Source organism: Spinacia oleracea, chromosome 4 (genome assembly GCF_020520425.1).
Source record: "Spinacia oleracea cultivar Varoflay chromosome 4, BTI_SOV_V1, whole genome shotgun sequence".
Classification (NCBI taxonomy): Eukaryota; Viridiplantae; Streptophyta; class Magnoliopsida; order Caryophyllales; family Amaranthaceae; genus Spinacia; species Spinacia oleracea.
Window position 1 is genome coordinate 1,266,010 of NC_079490.1, and position 12,312 is coordinate 1,278,321.

Below are 12,312 nucleotides of genomic sequence, written 5' to 3' on the forward strand. Positions count from 1 at the left end.
CTCGTCTATTTTGTGCAATTTTTTCATGATTATGGTTTAAATAAAGTGTCCGGTGTCCATACCCATGTCCAAATTTGAGGAACCGACGGGTAGTTGAGGTAAATTGAATAGTGCAAGTAACATAAATTTTTTTTTTTTTTTTGAGACTGTGTTATTCCCTATTTGTTGGAGAACAGTCTTGATCATTTGACACGGCAGGCAATATTAACATCTTTGGCATATTCCCTTGCCGTCCTCCTATCAATTATTTAATGAGTTGAGATGGACTATAGAGTATAGACTATAGAGAGATTAATACTTTTTCCGTCCATTTTTGTTTTTTATGCTTTGATAGTGTACAATCTAAGCTCCAATGTACACTTTTAATCATGACTAGTTGAATACTACCTTAATTATTTATATACGAGTTAAGTTTATGAAAGGTTGATATGCTGAAATTACATATTGAAACAAATCTAATAAAATTTAAATAACAAAGAAAGTAGTCCGTTAATACTTGTAAATTCCTGGATGTTGCTGTATGGATAATAGTTCTCGACTTTCCTCTTTCAGTATGCGGAGTAACATATTTTGTTAGAATATTTCTTGAATCGGTCAAGCCCCTTACCGCAACACCCCTAACACTTGTATTTTATAATATGTACTCCTCAAGATCAATAAAACTTTCCCCTCCTCTGCCGGTGAACGTTAACACATTGTTAGTGAACCACGTTAAATATTTGTGTTCTTTATTTACGTTATTTATAATCTTTCTTGCTTCCGTTGTAACATATTTGATGAGTGATTTGTGGTGGGTTGACATGCAGCGTAGTCAAGAAGAAGTTGACAAAGTTTCTGCTTTGGCAAAGAGAGGCACAAAAACTGTGAGTATAGACTCCAACACTTGTTTATATCATTGAATCCTCAATCATACTCAATCTCTTGAATGAGCCTATAATTTAGTTTGAGTAGTTTATATGTTGTCCACTACTTGTCTACTTCTACATATAGATAGAACGTGTACAAATCAATTAATTTAATGAGTGAAATATGGGCTAATGTAGTAATATTTTCCTTAATAATAAAATAGGATAAAGAAAAGGTAGTAATGTTTGTTTGTGCCTATCATGTTTAGCTTGAGCTGGATGAGATTTGGATCTCTACAAAGTGTTGACTTGGCAAGAGTTGACCTTCAAACATGGCCTTGTGTTTATTGGTAAGCTAACTTGCCCATTCTTTTAAAGTATGGAGTACAATAGTCTTACTTTCTTACTTTCTTAGTTGAAATAAGAGCTACTCTGTGGAGAAATTTTAAAAAAATCCCCTTGATTGACATATCAAGTGGCATTCTCGTAATTATAATGAAAACATACAATTTAAAAATTGCAATGTATAGTCTATTTGATACTTTTAAAAAATAAAAATAAAAGAAAATAATTTTAATATAAAAGAAAGATTGTATATTTAAATATGTAGATTGTATATTTTGATAATTTATTTACAAAAATACCCCTTGTTATGTTTTGCTTGCCAATCATGGAGATTGACTGGGCGGAGCTCCTACTCCGTATTCTCTCTGTCCCATTTCGTATACACTTTCAAACATGTTACGCATACATATGAAAAAAACATACAAAACGTAGTACTTATAAATGACTTTTTTTCTTGTTATTGGAGTTGCTATATCTTCTTGTTATTCAACATTACTGTAAATAGAGATTTGATCAAAGTCTCATTCATTTTTCCTAAGTTTTTAATGCTGAAAACTGCTGTTGTCTGGGGTCCCCCGTATTTCCTTTGTTGTTGTCCAATTCAATACTCCTTGTTCCTTAATGAAGAAAGGTCAAGTAAAATTAGAAAGGCCACTTTTGTTTTTATAATTGGTAATCAAGTTTAATTGTGAATAAAATAACGACGAGGTCTTACTCTAATGATTAAGACTGAGGGTTTGTGTACGATATGTCTAAGGTTCGAATATCTCCTCCCCCATTTGTAATTATAATTGCCGTTGTTTGTCCGTGGCTCATTCACACAAAAAATATGTTAATAAAGTGGGAAAATAGAGTTTAGCTCAATGCACCTAAAGATGGCCGTGGGTCAGGTCGGCCCGAGGTCCGACCCGAATTGGCCCAAGGTCTGACCCGCCCGACACAAAAAAGCAGGGTCCGGTACGAGCACGAAGTCGTGTGCCGCGGGCCGTGCCTTGACCGCATTTTTTTGGAAAAAGCTCGACAAGGCACGACACGACTTGAGAAAAAATGCTAAATTTAGTAAAATTAGGAGTCGCGACGGCCCGCCCCGCCCTGCCCCACAAACCGTGGGTCTGGGCCCTATTTTGAATTTTTTAGCCAGGCCTGACACGATGCAGAGTGGCCTTGGCTTGGACCCAACCCGTTTAAGCCCATGGCCCATGACTCGCGCTGAAACCAACCCGGACCACAACCATCTATAAATGCACCTAGTGAATCGAAGCTAAAAAATTCCCCCTACATACGTCCAAAAATGAACTTCACACTTGATTTTTCAAGGTCAAAGTTCATCAACTTTAGCTGCATATTTCTAATAAACTACAGAGTGTATTGTTGACTTGTTGTGTATCCTAATCTTTCATAAATTGCAGGGGATGAAGTTACATTCTTACGTAAATGTTTACTCATAAAAAAAAAAAAATCCTTTTTCGTGGTGTTAAAAGGTGAAATTACATCAATAACAGTAAAAAAATATGAGTTATTAGTCAATTGAAGTGTCCATTTCAAGTTTTCTAGTCTATTTAACTTCGCTTGAATGACACTGAAAGAGAACCCTTTAAGAAAAAAAATACTACTTCGTTTGTTTTTGGTTGTCAATGTTGGCCTATGATTAATTTATAACTAGATTAGTTTCTGATTCGTTTGTTTTTGGTTAAAATATAGTTATATTTGTTAATCAATCAGATTCAGAACTTTAATTTATACTTAATCGATAGTTACAGTCTGATAATGGCGTAGGGATGTGGCCCTGATTGCATTTAATCGCATCTGTAAGCGACTAATCAAAGTAATTAACACGGCATTAATATTGGTAATAGTTTAATAAGCACGGGTTTGAATACTAATTAGCTGTAATTAGTTTAGTTTTTGGCTTCTGTTTGGATGTACACCTTCTGTTTTGATGTATACATGTGAAGTAACTAACTGGGGGGTTTTTAAAGATGGCCAGGCCGGGCTTCTGGCCGAGCCCACACCAGGCCCATTTTGTTTGGTGCCATGTCGGGCCGGGCCAAAAGTTGAAAACAGGGCCCAGGCCCGGCCCAATACCACGAGCTTTCGTGTTGGGCCGGGGTCGGCCCGTTGTGCCTAAGGTTAATTCTACTAAATTTAGTGTGCTTTGTCGTGCCGTGCCTTGTCGTGCTTTTTCCAAAAAATTAAGGCCAAGACCCGACCCACGGCCCACGACTTCATGCCCGTGCCGGGCCGTGCTTTTTACGTGCTCGTGCCGGGCCGGGCTTTTTTCGTGTCGGGTTTTAGGGTGTGTGTGTGTTTTTGTTGCTCCACCTTGGGGTTATGTTCTGTTGTTTGGTTCTTGTATATTAGAGTTATTCATGGGCGGATGGCCCACTAAGCCCGGTTTACTCGGCCCACTTAAATAGCAGGTTTGAACAATGATTTTTGAAAAAAGCAATAAAATAATTGGGCGGGTTACGCCCATCTCTTCATTGTTAACGGGTGGACAAAAAAGTAGGCTTAAGACCGACCTGTTACCCGCCCAAGCCCACAAATGATCACCTTTCTGACGTTACCTTTCTGACATTTCTATTACATACGTAGTACCAAGTAATTACAACATACAGTGCAAAACTACAAAGTACGATGTATAATGTTTTTTTTTATCTTCTTGTAATTTTTGCTTATGTAGGTGATGTTTGAATAAAAGTATTCAATTATTTAATATCTGATTTTCTGTGACGTTTTTGGTTTGATAGGTGCTGATTGTTGAATAAAATTATCACTGGATTTATTACATTCACATTCTGGAAGGTAAGATCAATTCAAACCGTAAGCTTTGGATTTATACTTATGTGAGCAACTCTAAGGCAAGACGAAGTGCATTATTGAAATGAGGAAGTACAAATATATATCAGATATGTATGGGGAAATACATATCAGAATAAAAGATAAAATAGGAAAAAGGATAAAAAAAAAAATTAAATGGTACTTTTCTAAACACAAATGGTACTTTTTTTACAGAATGGTACTTTTTATTTTATTTTATAGAATGGTACTTTTTTTACATAAATGGTACTTCCTTTTTTGTCTTTTAGCTATTTGTCTTTTAGTTGATATGCGAAAGAACGAACCCTTATTGAAATGGGGTGGATTTGGTTGGGTGGAAGGGGAAATGGTCCACCCCCTCGCAGTAACCGGAACTTCTTCTCTTAAAATTTGGATAATTGACTAACCACCTTACTGCGATGGGAGAGAGCATACGAATAAGCGATGCAATAATAATATACAATCAGGTTTGGTCATGTCCTATCAGGTCAATCAGGTTTAATCAGTTCCAATAACAATAACCATATGCTTTAGATTTATACTTATGTGAGCAACTCTAAGGCAAGACGAAGTGCATTATTGAAATGGGGTGGATTTGGTTGGGTGGAAGGGAAAATGGTCCACCCCCTCGCAATAACTGGAACTTCTTCCCCTAAAAGTTTGGATAACCGACTAACCGCCTTACTGCGAGGGAAGAGAGCATACGAATAAACGATGCAATAATAATATACAATCAGTTGTGATCATGTTCAATCAGGTTTAATCAGTTTCAATAAATCCAGATAAATTCTGTTTAGATCAGTGAAAAGAACGCACCCTAAACAATCACAACAGATATAGCGGAACAATAATTTTTCAAAAGCTAATTCATTAAAGTGGTTATATATTCTCTTTCCTAAAATGTGAAAAATATTTTCGTGAGCAAAGGAAATGTTTAAATTATCTTGTGACTAAGAGGGTATTTGCTTTCCATTAATTTAGTTTGCACTTTGGTTTTCTGAGAAATTAAGGGAGTGAAAGTGTGAAACACAACTATTTCTTGTCATCCACCATTTCCCACTTTCTGTCCTAATCAAGGGCGTTGGCCTTTAGTGGCATTTGGCTTCCCACGCCACTTAAAATTGTACTCACGATGTACATTATTTTGCTTGAAGTGTTAGGGATAACTTTTTTTTTTGGGTAGTGGTATCGCATGGGAAATTCCTTTTAGCTCTTGTTATCCGGACTTGGATACTCATATTGGACACGGACATGTGTTTAAGTGTTACGACTGTTTTGTGAAAAAATTGTATGATTTTGGCCTGATTAAAGTGTCGAATTATCCATATCTAGGTGTCGAATATCCGATAACGGTATTTGAGGAAAAATGAAGAGTTTAGGTAACATAGTCTAACACAACCTTTTAGAATGAATGGTAGTAATCCGTACAATTCTTGCATAAGGGTTTTGATGGCATTTTTTCCCTTTCACAATGAAGGAAATTCAATTCATAGGTTGAACCGAAGTTTGATTATATGGTGTACAAATTTTAGACTTGATCAAAAGGTAGACTATGCTTGCAACCAAAAATTAAGCCCATCAAGTCCGGCCGGGTTGGGCAAACTTCAGACAATTTCCGTGACCAAAATCTGCTATTTTGGGCCAAAAATAGCGGACTTCTAAGATTCTATAACTAAGATTGTTGTTTGAGTTGTTCAAACCCACCCGATTTTTTTTTTCAAAATCGGGATGTCTCGGGCCTAAAAAACACGCCTTAAAATTCTTTCCAAAATCCCCAAGTTTACGAGACGGGCCAGCAATCCGGGTTCAAGATCATCATGCCTAACAAATTTGTGAGAAGTGGCTCAACTTGGGAGATCATTTTGCCTTAGAGCTCTCAATCCAACTAACAGTTTGTTTGGTTAAAGCATAACTCCACCAAACAGGCAAACACCCTCGGGTTAGTCCCCCTCGGCCTAACTTCACCGATGTTGTTTGGTACGGAGTACATGTAATTTGTTCAATAAGTTTAAATTGTTCAAATAAGTTTAGATTTCATTCGAAAAAGTGAACTCCCCTTAACTTAAAAAGAAAAGCAGAGTTAACAAGGAATAGATGTAAAAAAATGATGTACTCCTAGTTTGTAGATTCGTTGGGCATGCACCTGAGGTAGGTTCCAGCTACTATATTGTTCTGAATAATATCATAATCAATCACTATGAAAGGAACTTAAACTTTTTATGTTAATCAACTCACAAATGTATATACAGTATATGGATATGGGAGACAGAAAGCAAAACTTTATTTAAACATCATGAATACGTAATTGCGGATGCTCTTAAATAAATTAGCTTTTGGATCGGATCTTCCTTACTAAATACTTTGTCTAAATGTCCAATCTAGAACCTTAGTTTTAATTCTCACAAGAACGAGAAAAGTCTAGGATGATATTTGTCCCATGGTGGAGGGCAACATGTAACATGTAAGGTCCTGTTCTGTTCACCTTATTTCCACTTATTTCAGGAAAAATAAGTTCAGAAAAAATAAAAAATAAGGGTTGACCAAGTACAGTTTATAACTAAAATAAGTTTTGATAAGTTATAATAAGTTCATATAAGTTTAGTTAAGTTCAGATAAGACAAGTTCAGGAAAAATAAGTAAAATCAGGTGAATAGAACGCAAAGTTAACGTTCTTATATTACTCCCTCCGTCCCAAAATTATTTTCCTGCTTTCTTAAACGAGCGTCTCAAAATCATCTTCCTGTTTCTAATTTTGGCTACTAAGGTCCTCACTTTCTCATGTACTATATTAATTAAAATTGAATTGAAAACCCACCCATGTACTATATTCCACTTTTCCCATGTATTATATTCTCTTTCACATGTACTTTATTCCACTTTTCCATACAACTCAATTATCATTTGTACTTTATTCCACTTTTTCATGTACTATATTCCACCTTTCTTAAAATCCGTGTTTTTGATCAAACAAGAAGATAATTATGGGACGGAGGGAGTATGAGTTAGACATTAAGCATGTGGTAAACATTCTTATATTATGAGTTAGAGGCGTTTTTTTCGTGGGAGGAAACATGAACTTATGTGAACTGAACTCATCTAAATTTATTAGAACCGATTAAATCCGATTGACATGATAAAAACATGATCAAACGTGATTGACCTGATAGGACCTGGTCTAATCGGATTGCAAGGGAGTAAACACAAGAGAGTCAACTCATACGTAGTAAGATCTTATTGAAACTTATAAGGCCTGATTAAAACCTATGTACCTGGTGGAATATGATCCTAACTTATCTAAATTTATTAGACCTAAAACTTATTTTTTTTAAGGCAAAAAGAACGCACCTTTAGCCAAAGTTTCTTTTTGTAATCATGAGAAAAAATCCTTCAAAACTTGTTAACATGAATAAAAATTGAAGTTAAGTGTATATTTTGAAAGTCTAATATTTACGATTTTACCATGTGATTTGTACTATTCATCAATAACCACTATTGATTTAGAATCACCTGTTTCTGTTTCTTCATGGGAAGCTTATTAGATCCTGCACTAACTTATTATGAGAAAATATCTTGCAAAGCTTATTAACATGAATGTGATAATCATGTCTTTTCGACTTCAGAAAGATCACTTAGTACTCCTGGCTTAGTAAAGTGATTAAGGAGTACTAATTAAGCTTGATATCTTAATTGTGGTTTAGATATTCATAATCACTCACTTTACATGATAATGTGATTGACTTATTTTAATTGAGTGATTTGTGGACCCCTTGATGGAATTTGGACCCCCTTCTCCAACCCAATTTGTTTTTATTTGCTTCTTTTATTTAGAACGGTTGATTTGAGGTTAATGATTCTTTTGTTTTCTTGATTAGATCATGCCCCAAATACAAAAGTGTGGACAATTTTCCACCATTTTCCCCAAAGTGGTAGGTAAGTCTGTTTCTTTCTCTTTCTGAAGTATGATCGTACAATGTGTTTTTTAACAATAATAAAGGGAAGGCGAGGGTTCTACTTGGCATACCACATCTAATTTCTCCGAGGGCGGCGTGCCCCATATTAGATATATCACCCCACTAAACGACAAAATAGGGGTAAGATATCACCCGAGTTCCTCCATAGTTGTTTTTGTTCTTTTATAATTCGTTGTTTTTGCTTGTGTTTGGATTTCTTCCCTCACTCGAATCAACTAAAAATAAAAAACAAACAAGGTAGAGCTGATCAACATTGACCTGGCCCGTTGGCCCGACCCGAAATTAGTGGATTTTGGGCAGAATATTTAGGTCTCTTTTCTAGGTTCGGCCCAGTCCGACTGATTTTTTAAAAATTTTGGCGGGTTGTGGACAACATAAAAGTACACTTTCAGTTATAAATGTGTCCCGGCCCAAAAATGGCCTGAAAAGCCGCTATTTTGACCCGAAATATCGGGTATTGCGTACACAAAACCAACCCGGAGCTTGGCCAGGCCCGACATAATGGGCAGACTTTTAAAGCTCGACTTGGCCCGACTTGCCTTTTGATAAGGTCTTAAATAAAGCGAAGACGAGGAGAGGGTAGACGGGGATTTGGGTTACACAAATTCTTATTTATAAGGGTTGTACAATAAATATTGTACACCATAGTAAAAGTTAACTCAAAATGTTTAAAAGTTAAGCTTATATATGTAAAAGTTTTCCATTTTTTAGTGATAAATTTTTTCATTTTAATAAAACTTATTTCTTCAAAATCACTAATAATGTATAAAATTAATCATTTAACTCTTTAAAATGTTTATCTATCAACGTTTTTTTTACTAATATAAAAGTTAACCAAAACTTTAAAGTTACAAAATATGGGTAAAAGTTATCTTGGTGTACAATAAATTTATTGTGCACCTAGTGCGCGCAAGACCTTTTGTTTGCGTTAACATTTAAATGATTCGGTTTATCATAGGGAAAAGAAATAGATCCCTTCGATTCTTCATCGATTCCTTTCCTTCTCCATTTCCAAACAAGGGAAACTGGTTTCGTCACATTTCCTTTCCCTCCAAATTCTTCCATCCAAATAGTCTCGAGATCTCCTAGGATATAAAAGTGCAAATTCAATTGTTCTGAAGTGTAAAAAAAAAGTGTGGTTTCATTAGATGATAGTGAAAACGTCCCCCCTATTAGGTTAAAGAAAAGCGTGGTTTCATTAGATGATAGGGAAACGTCACACTGTTGTCAATTGATTTTAGTGTAATTTTTGTTAGATTTATAAGTGGACCAAACTCTTTTCCCCCTTACTGGATTGCCCAAGTGTTTGTAGTGTAACTTCTGTTGGACTTATAAGTGGATCGAACTCTCTTCCTCCTTATTGGGTTGCCTAAGTGTTTGTAGTGTAACTTCTGTTAGACTTCTAAGTGAATCGAACCCTCTTCCTCCTTATTGGGTTGCCCACGTGTTTATAGTGTAACTTCTGTTAGATTTATAAGTGGATCGAACTTTCTTCCTCCTAATTGGGTTGCCCAAGTGTTTGTAGTGTAACTTCTATTAGACTGATAAGTGAATCGAACTCTCTTCCTCTTTATTGGGTCGCCCAACTGTTTGTAGGGTAACTTCTGTTAGACTGATAAGTGGACCTAACTCTTTTCCTCTTTATCGGGTTGCCCAAGTATTTGTAGTCTAACTTCTGTTAGACTTATAAGTGGACCGAATTCTCTTACTCTTTATTGGGTTTCCGAAGTGTTTGATTGTGCACCAGACTAATATGAGAGGACCATCAAATAATGTACGAGATGTTGAACCACCCATGTCTGTTTTGAGTGGACTATGTGAAACTCTACCAACAACCATACATAATGTAAAATATGTAAAGAGGATATTTCGTTATGAAGGAGATGATAACAATTTAAAGGAGGGACATGCTACTTGAAAAATCAACATGCTACTTGAATATCCTCTAGTGGAATAAACTCTAATCTGATCACTCTGGAATTAAGTGGAGTTATATTTGCAGTTTCTTCTCTAAAAACCTGTAAAGAAAAGAGTCGAAAATATTAGTTTAAGGAAGACCTTTATCACTCTGAATGTGAAATGGGGTTTGTTCACTACCATTTTAGGTTTTGCTATGGAACAAGAAGGGGGCTTCTTCGTAATTTCATGATATGCATTAGTCAATAATTTACCATAAAAAATACTTGGTATAAACTTTGCAGTGTGTTTAAGTACATTGCTATGTTACTTGTACTTTGGAACTCATTTCGGGCACAAATACGTGTCTAAGTGTTGGACTCGGCTATTTTGTTAAATGCTTTTGGTCCAAAATGAAGTGATCAATGTGCGTACTCATGTTGAGACTTGAGGAATCACCACAAGTACGTAAGGTAAAATAAAGAATCTAAATAACATAGGTGCATTGTACATACAAGAGTATATAACTATATACTTCTTCTGTTTCTTATTAGATGACAGTCTGACATAATGTTATTTTGACACTATTTACTCAAGCTCATTTGATTTCCTTTTGTGATTTATATTTAAGAAAAAACATAGTTATGTGGGTTTTATTAGATTCGTTTTAATGAATATTTTTTAAATATCAACTTTTTATAATTTTTTTTATCCATAATTGAAAATATTAATGTTTGAAATCGTGAATTGGAGAACATAACTAAAAAAGTTGTATGACTAAAAAGTTGTATGACGGAGGAAGTACTATGTAGTAGACATTGTCTTAGGATGTGAGGAGTTAGGACTCTAGCTCGGGTAGGGAAAAAATGTAGACTTGATCAACATGAGCCCGACCCGAAATTTTGTGTGTTTGGGCTGATTTTTGGACCCAACCCGACCCGAAATTTCAAAACTTTAAATAGGTTTTGGCCATCATAAAACTACACTTGTAGATATAAATTTGTCCCAACCCAAAAGACCGACATTTCAAGCCTGACATAGCGGGTTTGGGCACAAAGGCCGACCAAATCTTGGCCTGGACCGACATACTAGCTGTTTTTTTATATCTCGGCCCGGCCCGCCTTTTGACCAGGTCTAGGACAAATGTGAGTGACATGAATGCCTGCCTTCTGGGCCTTGGATATGTTAGTCACGCCAACCATGAAACTATGGTCTTTTTTAATAGGTATGGAGAAGGCCCATCCTTGGAGGGGTATAAAGGGAAATTCCTCTTACAATGAGCCTAGTTTTGTAATCTGGGCCTGATTACCGATCTGAGGATTAGTTAGCCCAATCCAAATTGAGCCCAGCGTGTTAACACTGATCACCCATTTTTAGTAAAGACATTTTAAGTGGACACCAAACTCTTTATGTGTTGATTTATAGAGACTATAGATTTTTATAGTTCACTTAATTATTTTAGCCAGTTTAGAAAAAATGTTTGGAGAGAATTTTGTTGTCCGAGAAGCAGTGCATTCTCTTTACCTGAATTTTATTTATACGAACTTATTTTCTCTAAACCTTACTTATATTTGATATGAACTTATTACAATCTATTTGAACGGAACATAGCCTTAGTTGTGAAGTATTGAACTTGGATAGTCCTTGTTCTTACTAACTTAACTTCCTTAAAATGTAACTTATTTTTCCCGAAGTAAGTTAGAAATAAAGCGAAGGGAATAAGGCTAAGAACCCATTGCTCAGAAGTCAGAAACCAAGAGTCCAAGAGCATACATACACGTTCTATGTGGATTTATATTTCTGATGAAATCTTGACTAAGGCCTTGTTTTTCTGAACTTTTTTTGGCTGAACTGAATTGAACTGAACTGAACTGAAATTAAGTCAAATAGAACAGGGCTTAAAGCCTTTTTAGGCTTTAAAATGATTTGAAAAGCCAAATTCTTAGCTTACCAGTGGAATAAGAGGTTGTACCTGTGCGCAAAGCTCTTGCTATTTTGCCCAGGGTGTGGGAGAAGGTTCAAATGTACACAACCTTACCCTTATTTTCAGAAAGAGGTTGTTTCAGAGATCAAAACCGCGACCTTGCCAGAAACTTTACAAATGGAATATTGATTTGAAATAAGTAAAAAATTAGAATGGTAATGCAAATTCAACATAAGTCAGCTGATAAAAGTCATACACTCCTACCGTCCTACTGCTCCTATACAGTGTGTTAATCGATTCTGCACACATACTTTGTACATGAACAAAATCTCAATTATATTTCCTGCGATTTTTTGTCTAATAGTAAGCCATTATAGATGGTCTCTGTCTCTTTCCAGCAATTTCTTATTGCTAGACAATTGTTAGATCTGGCACAAGATCTTAGGCAAAGTGGATTTTGTTTCTTTTAACACAAACTACCAAATAGAGTGGGTTGGATGTTTATTAGAGT

At 35.7% G+C, this 12,312-nt stretch overlaps 1 long non-coding RNA gene across 1 annotated transcript in view; it reads left to right on the plus strand.

The window, feature by feature from the left end:
• The window catches only part of LOC130459191 (uncharacterized), a 26,888-nt gene continuing 14,576 nt past the window's right edge, over positions 1–12,312 (plus strand). Inside the window, exons 1-4 of the long non-coding RNA XR_008918408.1 lie at positions 1–863; positions 1,115–1,195; positions 3,941–3,995; positions 7,883–7,940. This is a non-coding gene — a long non-coding RNA (uncharacterized lncRNA). The remainder of the gene's footprint in view (positions 864–1,114; positions 1,196–3,940; positions 3,996–7,882; positions 7,941–12,312) is intronic.